The 13328-nt window shown below is 45.4% G+C and overlaps 1 protein-coding gene across 2 annotated transcripts in view; it reads right to left on the reverse strand.

The window, feature by feature from the left end:
- Nucleotides 1-13328, reverse strand: part of RIPOR3 (RIPOR family member 3) — a 107489-nt gene that overhangs the window by 61228 nt on the left and 32933 nt on the right. The window lies entirely within an intron of this gene.

Genomic DNA, 13328 nt, shown 5'->3' on the forward strand with positions numbered 1-13328 from the left:
GAGAGAGACCATTGGTCCAAATAGCTCAGGATGGCCTATGATGACAGGCAGTGATTCTCTGGGAAGATTCAAGGACTGAACCTGGGACCTTCTCCATGGACATCATGTGCTCCACCACTGAGTTATGGCTTTACTCTACATGCATGGTCCAGGTTGCACCACTTACTCTACAGCCCAACTCCTGTGCTGTACATTTGCTTGGAACAATGCAGCACCAAGCTACTGTTGTTGTTGTTGTTGCTGTTGCTGCTACTGCTGCTATTACCAAAATACGCACACATACATGAGATCTCATTTCTGGGCAACTGTTCAGCTGCTCCAAGCTAGCATCTCTAGCAAAACAGAAGTCCCTGCCTCTCTTACAATTTCCAATCAATGGTCCAGCTGTCAAGGGAAGAAAGAGATGAAGTCAGACTATTCATCGGCACCAAAATACCCCTTCCCCCAGCATCAGCCTGGCAGCGCTTTGCATAATTCTGTAACTGGATCCACACCAATGGGCTTGCACAGACTTCCACTGAAAGTTACACTGGACTCTTGTTTGTTTTTCCAGAAGTTGCCCGATATAGCTTTACCACGCCAGGATCAAAATCTTGGTCGCTGGCAGGCTTTCGCTCCCAAAGCACAACATTGCCTCTCGTTAATTAATCTAACTCAGGTCATGTTGGCTTCCCCCAACAAACGTGGTTTCCTTTGGCTGCTGCTTCTGTTCCCATCATCACTCACTCCCTTTTGTTCCTTGGGGGAATCTGGATTCCCAGTGCTGCATGTGCGTAGAATTTAGACCCACGTCTTAAAATGCAACATACATGTAAATTCAGTCCATGCAGTGAAAGGATGACAATGAAGATCTCTCTCTCTCTCTCTCTCTCTCTCTCTCTCTCTCTCTCTCTCTCACACACACACACACACACACACAGAGAGAGAGAGAGAGAGAGAGAGAGAGAGAGAGAGAGAGAGAGCGCTGAGCTGCAAAGTAAGCAACAAATCTAAATGTTTGCCTTTAAAAAAGAATTGAGAGGCACCCAGATCCTGTCACTCATTCCAAGCAAAGCTCCCATTCACATCCGGAAGAGAACTTCTCTAACTTCCAGACAAAATGCCTTTTTGAATGCTATTAGCAATTGTGTAGATGGGCTTTAAAGGAGGAAACAGCATGTGCAGGGGGCCTGAACTGAATGGAGACTTTGGGCAGGGGCCAGGGGTGGGCAGGGAAGAGCTTTAACCTCCCTCCCACCCTGCTGCAGTCAAATCTGCTCCCCGCATGTCTGCTATTTAAACCTGGCCAGAGGGAGCTCCCATTGGCAACTGCTATAAAAATGAAATATTTGCATGTGTAGTCTGAATAAGGTACTGAGGTTTAAATGGTCCTGGACCCCCATATTGTACCATCCAGCTGCCTTTATTCAGCAGCCGTCCAATGTCAGGCTCTCAACAGAAAGCAAATGTGCTGATCTATATAGTGACCACAACCATTTTCACCACAAGTCAGCGCTTTGTTGCACATATTTGTATAGAATGTGTCATTTCCCCCAAGGGGACTCAGTTGTTCCAACCGTGCAATGAGGGAAATTCTAATGATCTCCAGAGCTCGACATGATCAATAGATTGGTGACCCGCTAACCTGGTTTGGCTGCAGGATAAAAGGTAAAGGAGCCACCGACAGTTAAGTCCAGTCAAAGGCGACTATGGGGTTGCAGCACTCATCTCGCTTTCAGGCCAAGGGAGCTGGCATTTGTTCACAGACAGCTTTCTGGGTCATGTGGTCAGCATGACTAAACCACTTCTGGTGCAACGGGACACCGTGACGGAAGCCAGAGCACACAGAAACACCGTTTACCTTGCCCCCACAGCGGTGCCTATCTATCTACTTGCACTAGTGTGCTTTCGTACTGCTAGGATGGCAGGAGCTGGGACAGAGCAATGGGACCTCACCCCGTTGCGGGGATTCAAACCGCCAACCTTCCGATCGGCAAGCCCAAGAGGCTCAGTGGCAGGATATTCCCACGAGGCCTGCAAGCTGACTTGGTGCAAAACAGAGAAAACTCATTCCATCATTGCAATCATTAAAGCTGAAGTAAATAAACCACTTAATAATAAGGGTTTTTTTATAAAAAAAAAGACCTTGCATAACAAGCAATTAAAAGAAGACATTTGCAGGCTTGACCTTGTGGTTATTTCCTGACCCCGCTCCCATGACACCAGATGTGCAGGGAATAAATAAATTCCTGAGGCCTCTGTTTTATTCTCTGGTGTGGAAATCTTTGCAATATCAACTCAAGAAAGTTGCCATGGTGTGTGTTCTGCCTCTGGAAGAGTGCAATGGAAGGGGAAGGGGAAGGAGGGCATTGCCCTCTTGTTGACGTTCCAAAGAATGTTTTCGGGCCGCTTCTGTTGCACCCAGAAAATCAGTTCATATGCGCCCAGGACCATCGTCTTCTGCCGATCCCAGACTTTGGCACCAAGTCAGAAGTGCAGCAGCCAAGAAGAGAAGGTCCACCGGACAAATGCCTGTCAGGTTCTATTAGGCTGGAAACAGGCATCAGAACTGCTTCTTTTTAAAAAGGTTGAAGAAAGTTTGAAACTGGGATCACAGCTTATGGTGCGTACACTCAGCCTGCTGCAATACAAGAGCATCAGAAGCTGTCAAATGCTGAGTTTGATTATTGGCCTATCTAGCTCAGTAGTGCCTTCCAGATGAGGGTGGACCACAGCTGCCACCACCCTCTGACCATTCACCATGCTGCTTGGGAGTGACGGGAGTTGCAGTTTAACATCTGGAGGACACAATGCTGGCTACACCGTTTAGAGCACAGACTCTCTACTGATTGGCTCTCCAGGGAGTTCCTCCATCCTTACCTGGAGATGTCAGGGACTGGGATTTTCTGCATGCAAGCCTTGCACTCTACCACCTGGCTATGGGCCTTCCCCTTAGGAAGGCTTCTGGAAAACTGTTTAAAAACATGAAAAACCTGTCTGACCCACAAATGTGTGTGTGTGTGTGTGCAGTAAGGTGACCCCCCCAGCCACCTGTAAAAAATATTGCCTGCCATCAGCCTTATATAGTGTCAGCCCAGCTCTCCAGGCTGCTTCCCATTGGTGTCTTACAGTTGTGCCTCATGGATAATATAGTCAGCATCATAAGTACCATGCAGAAGAAGACTTTGGACTTGATATCCCGCTTTATCACTACCCGAAGGAGTCTCAAAGCGGCTAACATTCTCCTTTCCCTTCCTCCCCCACAACAAACACTCTGTGACATGAGTGGGGCTGAGAGACTCCAGAGAAGTGTGACTAGCCCAAGGTCACCCAGCAGCTGCATGTAGAGGAGCGGGGAAGCAAACCCGGTTCACCAGATTACGAGTCCACCGCTCTTAACTACTACACCACACTGGCTCTTGTTTCTGTTAAAGCTCAGCACAATGAGCTTGCAAAGGAGTAGGTGCTGCAGTGCCTACTGAAGTCACCAACTGAAATATACTCGGGGTCCTGTAGTGATTTCATGCTCTTTATTGCGGCTTGTAAAACAGTGATTCATTTGCCCCCCGAACCTCAGGCTTTTATATACATTATTTACACAATACGTCCTGTCTGATTGGCTGATTCTGCTTCCCTCCTGGAGCCTGATTGGTCTTTTCCTGCAGGCCAATCAGTTGTTGCATTCTACGATCCTACCAGCCTAATAGGCTGATTAACTTCCTCCTGGAGCCTGATTGGTCTTTTCCTGCAAGCCAATCAGTTGTTGCATTCTAGGATTCTACTTGCCTATTGTTCTAGGATCCAACCTTAGTACATAACACCAGCCTTGGGTCCTCCACCGTGAACCCCAAGACCTTCGCACTGATTCTTTGAACAAAAGCCAGCTAGAAGCCCCCACACATTCTTGGCTTCTTTGCTGCTCCTTCCCTTCCCCTGTTCCTTTAGATCCCAGTGCTAGCCTAGGAGAAATTATGAGTGGGAAATTGGAGCTGAACCTAGGCATTTCTGAGGATCCCAGGGGCTACTTTTGGCACGCGTGTGTGTCCACTCTGCTCTCTGTGTGTTACCTGTGTATGTGGAACATGTGAGCCTTTCCATGAAGCTCTAATTCAGATTTGGGGGGGGGTGAAATTTAAGGAAGTGCAGAAACATATTTACAACTGCTCCTAATTAAATAGAATCTGGCCTCCATTCAAATGCTTCTTTCCCTGCCAGGGAGGAGCTCGGAAGGAGACCTCCAAAGATGTATTGCTGAAATCCATCTGCAAAGTTCACTTGGCCCGGTCAGGCTGAGCTCAAGCCTCTAAGTATTTCTCTTCCCTTGCCCTCCACTTGGGGTATGTGCACAGTCAACTTCAGCAGGGGGGAGACAAAACACTGAAATGAAATGGGGGCTAGTCAGTTAGAATCGTAGAATTGAATCATAGAATTCTAGAGTTGGAAGGGACCATCCGGGTCATCTGGTCCAACCCCCTGCAATGCAGGGGGTTCAATTTTCATTCATTCCACAACAATTCACGCACAGAACAATCAAGGAGCATTCCGATTTGGGGTGGCCACCCAGATGCCTGTGGGAAACCTACAAGCAAGATTCAAGCACAACAGCATGACCCACGCCCTGCGATTTCCAGCAACTAGTATTCAGAAGTAATATTGTCCCCGACGGTGGAGGCAGAGCAGAGCCATTATGCCTAATAGCCATCAATAACCCTCTCCTCCATGAATTTGTCTTACTCCCTTTTAAAGCAATCTAGGCTGCTGGTCCTCCCTGCCTCCTGTGGGAGTGGGTGCCATAGTTACCTATGTGTACTGTGTGAATAATTACTTTCTTCGCAAAAGAAGTACTTTGTAAAACGGGGTTGCGGGTTCATCGTGGTTTGATGCAAATGAAAAGCCGGTGGATGCTGCCGAATCGTTTCCACTTTGATCTTCCACCCGCACAAGTGGCAGAAACAAACCAGGAAGCCATGCTTAAGCTTGGATCCTCACCATGTCTGAGCCTAGATTGTGGTTTGTTTTTTGCTTATAACTCAGGATATGATGCTGCAGAGCCCAGGAAGTTGCATGCAGTGCTTACCTTCAGCATTGGTGGCATACAGTGAAGGGGAAAAGTATTTGATCCCCTGCTAGATTTGCCTGTTCGCCCTCTGATGAAGAAATGACCAGTCCATAATTTAATGGTAGGTTTATTGTAGCTGTGAGAGAATGAATAACAACAGGGAAAACTCCAGAAACCCCCAGAAACCCAGAAGACAAAAGTCAGAGATTGATGTGCATGAATGGACAATTGTGGGGGTGCCGATTATGTGGCAGCAAGGGAAGCAAAAAAAAAGAGGGGGCTGCCTCCTCTATTGCATCTGCAATAAATCATTCAGTTGCGCTTTTCTGAGTTGCGTCTAGCCTCCTGAATTCAGCGATAGATCTCTGGAAACCTTGGCATAGATAGCTGTGAGTCAGTCTGCAAGACACTTGGAGGATAAAATCACTCCTGTCCTCTCAAGTCTTGTTACAGCTGATACAGCCACAGCACACACCACTGTATCTCCCTCCCCTTCTCCTGTCATCTTCACTGTGTCAATTTTTAGACTGTAAGCCCCTTGGGACAGAGACCTGTCCTCTTGAATTTTGCAGTGCACACATTGCTGACAATACTGATGATACAGCGAGATATATTCTCCCCTCTAGTAATTATTTACACTTTTGACTGCTTTCCTTTAACACTACCCCCTTTGACTGGTTGTTTCTGGGCTCTGCCAGTTCAAAAGTTTTGCAAGGAAAAAATGACTCATTAGCCTTTCTACCTCCTAAAACCATTTTAGGTGTTGTTTTTCTTTTAGTTATGGGCTCAAATAATATTTACTTAAGTTCAGTAAACTACCTCTGTGCATGGTTGCCAGATGTCCAGGACTGACCTGGGCAGAACAGGAACTGCTTTGTCCAGAGTTGAGGGCTGCCTTCATCCTGGGCATGGAAGCAGCAAAGTTATGCCTGATTACGTCTCATTGATGTCACTGGTCCCTGAGAGCTTAGAACAACCCCTCCCTGGATTGCAGCCATCGACAACAGCAGGCATCGGCAGAGGAGAACAGGTAGACTTCCTCTCTCTCTCTCTCTCTCATCTCTCTCTCTCTCTCTCTCTCTCTCCAAGACACATGGGCACATGTGCATCTGTGTGTTAATCTTGGGCCACATAGAAAATGCATATACAGTGGTACCTCAGGTTACAGACGCTTCAGGTTACAGACTCCGGTAACCCAGAAATAGTACCTTGGGTTAAGAACTTTGCTTCAGGATGAGAACAGAAATCGTGCTCTGGCGGCACGGCACCAGCGGGAGGCCCCATTAGCTAAAGTGGTACCTCAGGTTAAGAACAGTTTCAGGTTAAGAACGGACCTCCAGAACGAATTAAGTTCTTAACCCGAGGTACTACTGTATTTTGAGCTCCTGGCAGATTTTGCCCAGAGGCTTTTCACAACAACATGGTAAGGGTTAAAGCTTATAAAATGTTAAGGAAATGGCAAGGACATTGCTGTTGTGCAAAAACATCAGAACTGGGTCGCCGTTACTATCAAAGTACTTAAATACCAGGGCTAATTAAGTTTCAGCTCTTAACTTTCACCGCAGTGTTAAATCTACTGGGAAAATAAACTCTGCATTTAACCTCTGCTCCCAGGCATTTTTTCAGAGAGACCATTGACCTCAGTAGCAGTGTCATCCTAACAAGATACTTCGCTATGCAAACATTCCAAAACTATGATATTAAGAATCAGCATCCTCTATCTGTAAGACGATCCAATTGCTGGCACTGTAATGATGCCGTTGGTGCTATAATTAAATTGCATTTACTTATCTATGCTTTAGAAGCTGAGATGCCTATTATTTAAAAACTTTGGCACCACAAAAGTCCTTATGGAGGTTCCTTGAATAGTGGTGTTTTATTTCATTTTTATTTCCATGCAAGCATCAACTATCGGTTACGGTAAATGTCCAGCATTAGAATCATAGAATCATAGAATCATAGAGTTGGAAGAGACCACAAGGGCCATCGAGTCCAACCCCCTGCCAAGCAGGAAACACCATCAGAGCACTCCTGACATATGGTTGTCAAGCCTCTGCTTAAAGACCTCCAAAGAAGGAGACTCCACCACACTCCTTGGCAGCAAATTCCACTGTCGAACAGCTCTTACTGTCAGGAAGTTCTTCCTAATGTTTAGGTGGAATCTTCTTTCTTGTAGTTTGGAAGTGCATGCCATGTGAATACCAACAAAAGTGGATGAGTTTTGTGAACACCTGGAAAGTGCTATAAAGTGTGGGTATCCTCAAATCTGGAACACAGATAAAGGAATGTGGGCAGTCATATTAGGCGACTGCCAATGTTCACCAGTGAATCTCTGAGTTTTCAGGCAATATTTCTCTGGGGTTGTGTGCATTCCCATGTGAATGCTGATAAGCCACCAAATTTCTGACATTCACTGTAATGTATATGTGTCTGTTGAAAAATAAACACAAGTTCTAGTAATGTTTAAATTCCTAATCTGATTTGAGGCAGAGCCTCAAAAACTGTCCCACAGAGCAAAATGTCTGGGAGTATGGGGATGCATTAAAGCACACATCCCCAAATGGTTCCCTGGGATAGATGAACGTAATATTTCCTGGACATAAGAAGCTACCTTATACTGAGCAAGACCATTAGTCCATTCAGCTGTGTACATCCTGTGTATTTGTAAATAAATGCAAATATTGCAAAATGCCAGAAGCCTCCAGTGAACTCAACCCAAAGAAGACCAAACCCGCTGAGCTCTGCACCCCCTGGAATTTCTTAATGGAGAAGTGGAAACACATAATAATATTATCTCCTTTGGAGAGTGAATCATGGCCCAAAGTTTGCAAAACATCTATTTTTAATTTGTTTTGTTGGGGTTATGTTTTCACTCCCTCAAGGGCTGGCATAGACTCGGATGGGATTTTCCAAAGTGCTGTGCTCCAAGGTCAATGAGGAGGACTTTGGAAATCTTTTCCGTCATCTTTTCCCTAAATCTGAAAGGCTGGCTGCACCACTGGCACTGGCCTTTATTCCTTTAAAGTGGCAGTGCTGCAAAACTGTGAACAGCTGTGGGCTTGTCAGGAAGCAAGAGTCATCAGAAGGCACAGAGGTCTTCTTACTAGTGGTCTCCACAAGGGTGCACATGGCGTCCTTTTCACATCAGGAGATGGGGATTAGATAGATTGTTGTTGTTGTTTAGTCATTTAGTCGTGTCTGACTCTTCGTGACCCCATGGACCAGAGCACGCCAGGCATTCCTGTCTTCCACTGCCTCCTGCAGTTTGGTCAAACTCATGCTGGTAGCTTCGAGAACACTGTCCAACCATCTCATTTTCTGTCGTCCCCTTCTCCTTGTGCCCTCCATCTTTCCCAACATCAGGGAGTCTTCTCTTCTCATGAGGTGGCCAAAGTATTGGAGCCTCAGCTTCACGATCTGTGAGCACTCAGGGCTGATTTCCTTCAGAATAGATAGGTTTGATCTTCTTGCAGTCCATGGGACTCTCAAGAGTCTCCTCCAGCACCACAATTCAAAAGCATCAATTCTTCGGCGATCAGCCTTCTTTATGGTCCAGCTCTCACTTCCATTCATCACTACTGGGAAAACCATAGCTTTAACTATACGGACCTTTGTTGGCAAGGTGATGTCTCTGCTTTTTAAGATGCTGTCTAGGTTTGTCATTGCTTTAGATAGATAGATGATAGATAATCCCCCAAGAGATGGGGATTCTTTCTCAGCAAGAGGGCCGCATTCTCTTCTGGACAAGCTTTCAGAGGCCACATGTGGAATCAAAGGAAATGTGGGTGGAGCAATTAATGTGAATTTGACCTTTGCACACACAGCAATCTCAAGCAAGACAAGTAAGAAATATTTGAGTAGAAGGACACGATCCAGCCAGACTAAAACACTCAAGGTTGAAAGCAGGGCCTGTAGAGATGGGGTATGCCTTGTGGAAAGCTCCAAGGGCCGTATAGAGAGACTACAGAGAGCCACAGGGTCTGAGGCTCTCTGCTCCAGTTTTACATCGTATGGGCAAAAGAGATGTCATACAATATATGGGCTCTTTCTTGATTGGAGAAAGTGGTGCAGGACAAGGAGAGAGAGGTAAACCATTACTTGCAGCACCGTTTTCCTATCTAAATTCCTCCCCGCCCCACATGCTAAACGACCACTATGAGTATGATATTGGTACCTCTCTTTAGTTTGGGAGCAGCGGAGGGAGAGAGAGCAATTTAGAACATCAAAATGGTGCTGGGGGAAAAGATGGCGCATTGCCCTCCTCCATCACTGCTGCTTCAACCATTTGCAGGGGGTTTTCTTCAGCTCATACAGTAAATAAAATGCTGGGGGGGTGACAACTTTAAAAGCACTTATGCACAGAACCACCCCGCATTTCTGATTTGCAATTTCTGTACAAAACTTTAAAAAAACTGAGAGTAGCACTCAAGAAAAGAAAATGAGGTCATGATGAGCAATACTGTCACAGTTTGCCAAAGCGGAGAACTCTTTCTTTGCCAAAGCAGAAAACCTTTGTTTTCCTTATGTCCTGCCCTACTTGTCATTCTTAGCTCAACAAGGCTGACAAACAAGCAAAGAAGAAAGGATAGGTATGGTAATGGACTATGGAACTGGCAAAATTAACAACAAAATTAAGAAACTCTAATGGTGAGTGTTTCATGGAAGAATGGAAGCCTTTTTCAGGACTAGTTAAAGAAATATTATAGTACGAAGGACTCGCAAGCAGGATTTGAGTTATGAGCAATGGAAGTAATTAGATTATAATGCTGTGGTTATGATTTTATAGATAGAAGATAGGGTGTGGCAGAAGGGGAGAGACAACAGCCCCATGGAAAACGGGGTGGGAAGTTGATAAAAATAAGAGAAAAGACGAACTTGTGTTTTGATTGCAAATGCTAAAAATGTTGAAACTTAATAAATAATAATATAATATATAAATAAAATATAATTGAGGGGAAAAGAGAAGAGGCAGGTGGAGAAAAGTCTAGGCATCTCTTTCCCCCATGGCTTCTTCCTTTCACATCATTCCCTCTCAACCCTGCTTCTCTGGGAGGGAAAATGCCATCTGGGGAAACTTGCACACAATTGTATGTAACATGTAGTTCAGCCCTAAGGGCATATGGAAACCAGGCTCCCTGGGAGAGAAAGACGGGTACACAGTATATTAAATACAGACGGCCTAAAAAGCTTGGAAACCACTGTGCTGGCATTGCGCAAGATGCTTCAACAGCCTTCTGTTACAAATAAGCGAATGGCACAGTTACGCAACTCCACAGTGTGAAGCAACCAATTTATCAGCAGCCGTCAGCAGCCATCAAGTCATGGAAAGAAACATGCTTGTTGGCTGGCCATGGACTGCATTACTATATTACAGTGTTACCTTGGTTCTCGAATGGCTTAGTTGTCAAACAAATAGGCTCCCAAACACTGCAAACCCAGAAGTAAGTGTTCTGGTTTGCAAATGTTTTTCGGAAGCTGAACATCCGACACAGCTTCCGCTTGAGTGCAGGAACCTCCTGCAGCCAATCGGAAGCTGCACCTTGGTTTTTGAATGGTTTTGGGAGTTGAACAGACTTCCGGAAAGGATTAAGTTTGAGAACCAAGGTACACTGTACTTGTATTAACCAGGCACCGAAAATGTGAGCGTGTGTTTGCAACCCACCAATGTACACTGCTCACCAAACTGGACAAACCCAAATTCTTAATCATGGGATCCTCTTTCCTCAATGTGTACTCACCTGTGCAAGTTAAGCAAGCAGACTTCTAGGAAATGTGTTGGTTAGCATCATGTATTTTGAACCTAAGGTTTGGGTTTTCACCGAAATTTGGCTTTTTGGTCAGGGATGAGGTGGTTAAGACAAATGCTAAGCAGAAAGTGAAGGATGTGAAGGCAGACAGAAGAAATTCTGTATCCTGTGGGGGAGAGCACTACACATAATAAAAAGGAGGAAATGCATCACCAAACAAGGGAGCGAAAGAGGACATCGATGTGGATAATATTTACAAATGCATAGATATGTATAAATGTAAATTTAGAAGAGACTGCTGTAATTTAAATAGGAAGACCACCATAATGGGAAAGGCTGTGGCCAGTTGGCCTGGGTGCCTGCTTGGTCTGTTCTCCAGGTGTTCACTATTAAGTAGGGACACGGGTGGCGCTGTGGTCTAAACCACTGAGCCTCTTGGGCTTGCCAATCAGAAGGTGGGTGGTTCGAATCCCCACAAGAAGGTGTGCACCCATTGCTCTTTCCCAGCCCCTGCCAATCTAGCAGTTCGAAAGCATGCCAGTGCAAGTAGATAAATAGGCACCACTGTGGCGGAAAGGTAGACAGCATTTCCATGCACACTGGCTTCCGTCATGGTGTCCCGTTGCACCAGAAGCGTTTAGTCCTGCTGGCCACATGACCAGGAAAGCTGTCTGTGGACAAACGCCGGCTCCCTCAGCCTGAAGGCAAGATGAGCGCCGCAACCCCATAGCCACCTTTGACTGGACTTCACCGTCCAGGGGTCCTTTACCGTTACCTTCACTATTGAAGGACCCCCTCCTGCAATCCCTTCTTAGGATTCTTTACCTTTAAACCACACGTGGACTGAACAACCCTTCAAATAAATAAAGTAGGGTGTACAGTCACCCTGTCTCTGGGGCACTATCCATGGCCCTTAAAACAACACACATGTACTTTTAACCAAAGTAAACACACCATTTTCAGCCATGTGGCATCTCACACCCATTTGTACTGTTTTACCTTGGAATCATAGAGACTAGAAACTTGTGGCTTTTAAAATATGAGTCGTCAAGATTCCCAGGAATTTGTGTTTCTGATGCCTGCGGGTCACCAATGCAGACAATTACAGAAAGACAGAATCAACACATCCTCAACCATATGTTAAACAAGAGGATTGTTTTACTGCACAATAAAAAGGGCAGCTGTTACTCATTGGTTGTCAGGGGTCTGGGTTTCTTTCCCCAGATTGCTTCAGTTGTGAGGAAATCATGTTTTCCCAGCACAGAAACTGCAGAATTTCAATCACTTGGGGGATGTTTTTTGGGGTTTTTTCTTCTAATCCCAGTTAGCACATTCATTGCAGTTTGGGGTGCTTTGTGGGACATGATTGTTGAGCATTGTTGTCACCTTCTGGCTAATAATAAGAATAGCTTATTATTTATATTCCACCCATCTGACTGGGTTGCCCCAGGCACTCTGAGTTGCTTCCAACAAATTGAAACAAATTTTAGGGACCAAGACTGTAATGAAGACTTTTCTATCTTCACCTGGAGACTGACCATGTGTGCATTTTCCAGGGAAACAGGCTAGGTGTGACACCACTGGGGGCAAGAGACACACCCCTACTCCGCTGCCACAACAACACAAAATGGACATTTAAACACCCTTATTTTATTTCACAGCAGTTTGGGAGGACTTCCTTGGAAACAAAGATGTCCACAACTATAAAGCTCACGAATGAGAGCATTTCCCTTTCAAAATTGAGGAAAAAACGGTGATCTGCAGTACTGCCCATCTCTCCCATGGCAATGCCCTGATACTTTGTGAGTCCCTTTTTCCAGGCTGTGTATTTTGCCTCCCTGGTTGTGGAAAACCTCTCTGCCCCATTACTTCTTCTTTTTTTTTTTTTTAAGCAGCAAACAAGCTATTCTCCAACAGAAAGTCTGTCCTCTCCACCTTAACACCACCACCACGGAATCTTGCACTGTTTAAACTGGATACATACTAATACAATGCTTTTTTTAAAAAAAAAGAAAAATCTTGGCTTTTGTCTTCTCGAAAGGCTTTGACTACACCCTCATCCTCTTTAGCCATCATGTAAGGATTTTACATTTTACAGCTGGGGAACTGCATGACTAGGATGTCCAGGAGACAGATCAAATTAAGGAAACAGAAATAACAGTGCGCCTCATGTGAAGCACAGGAGGATTATTAACTGTAAATCTGGCAGCTGTAGAATACACACAGACAGACACTCTCACAGAGGACAGAGGAGGAACGCAGGCAGCAGAGGCTGGTCCACTAAGGTGATTGGCAAGCTGCCCTGCCAATCTTAGTTGCCCCCCACTTGCCTGCCTTCTTACTTGCAACCAGTACAAGGAGTGTCAGCTTTCTCCCTCCTTCATCTTAGCATAGCATACCAGGGAAGAGGATGGGGACCAAACAGGAATTAGATGGTTCTGCTTGTCATAGGCACCACCGTCCCTTGGGAATGAATTGGGAACCATTGAAGAAAGGGCCTGGATAGTGTTATGTACTGAAGTTCTCACCCTGGGCCAGCAGGG

Source organism: Podarcis raffonei, chromosome 6, assembly GCF_027172205.1.
Source record: "Podarcis raffonei isolate rPodRaf1 chromosome 6, rPodRaf1.pri, whole genome shotgun sequence".
Classification (NCBI taxonomy): domain Eukaryota; kingdom Metazoa; phylum Chordata; class Lepidosauria; order Squamata; family Lacertidae; genus Podarcis; species Podarcis raffonei.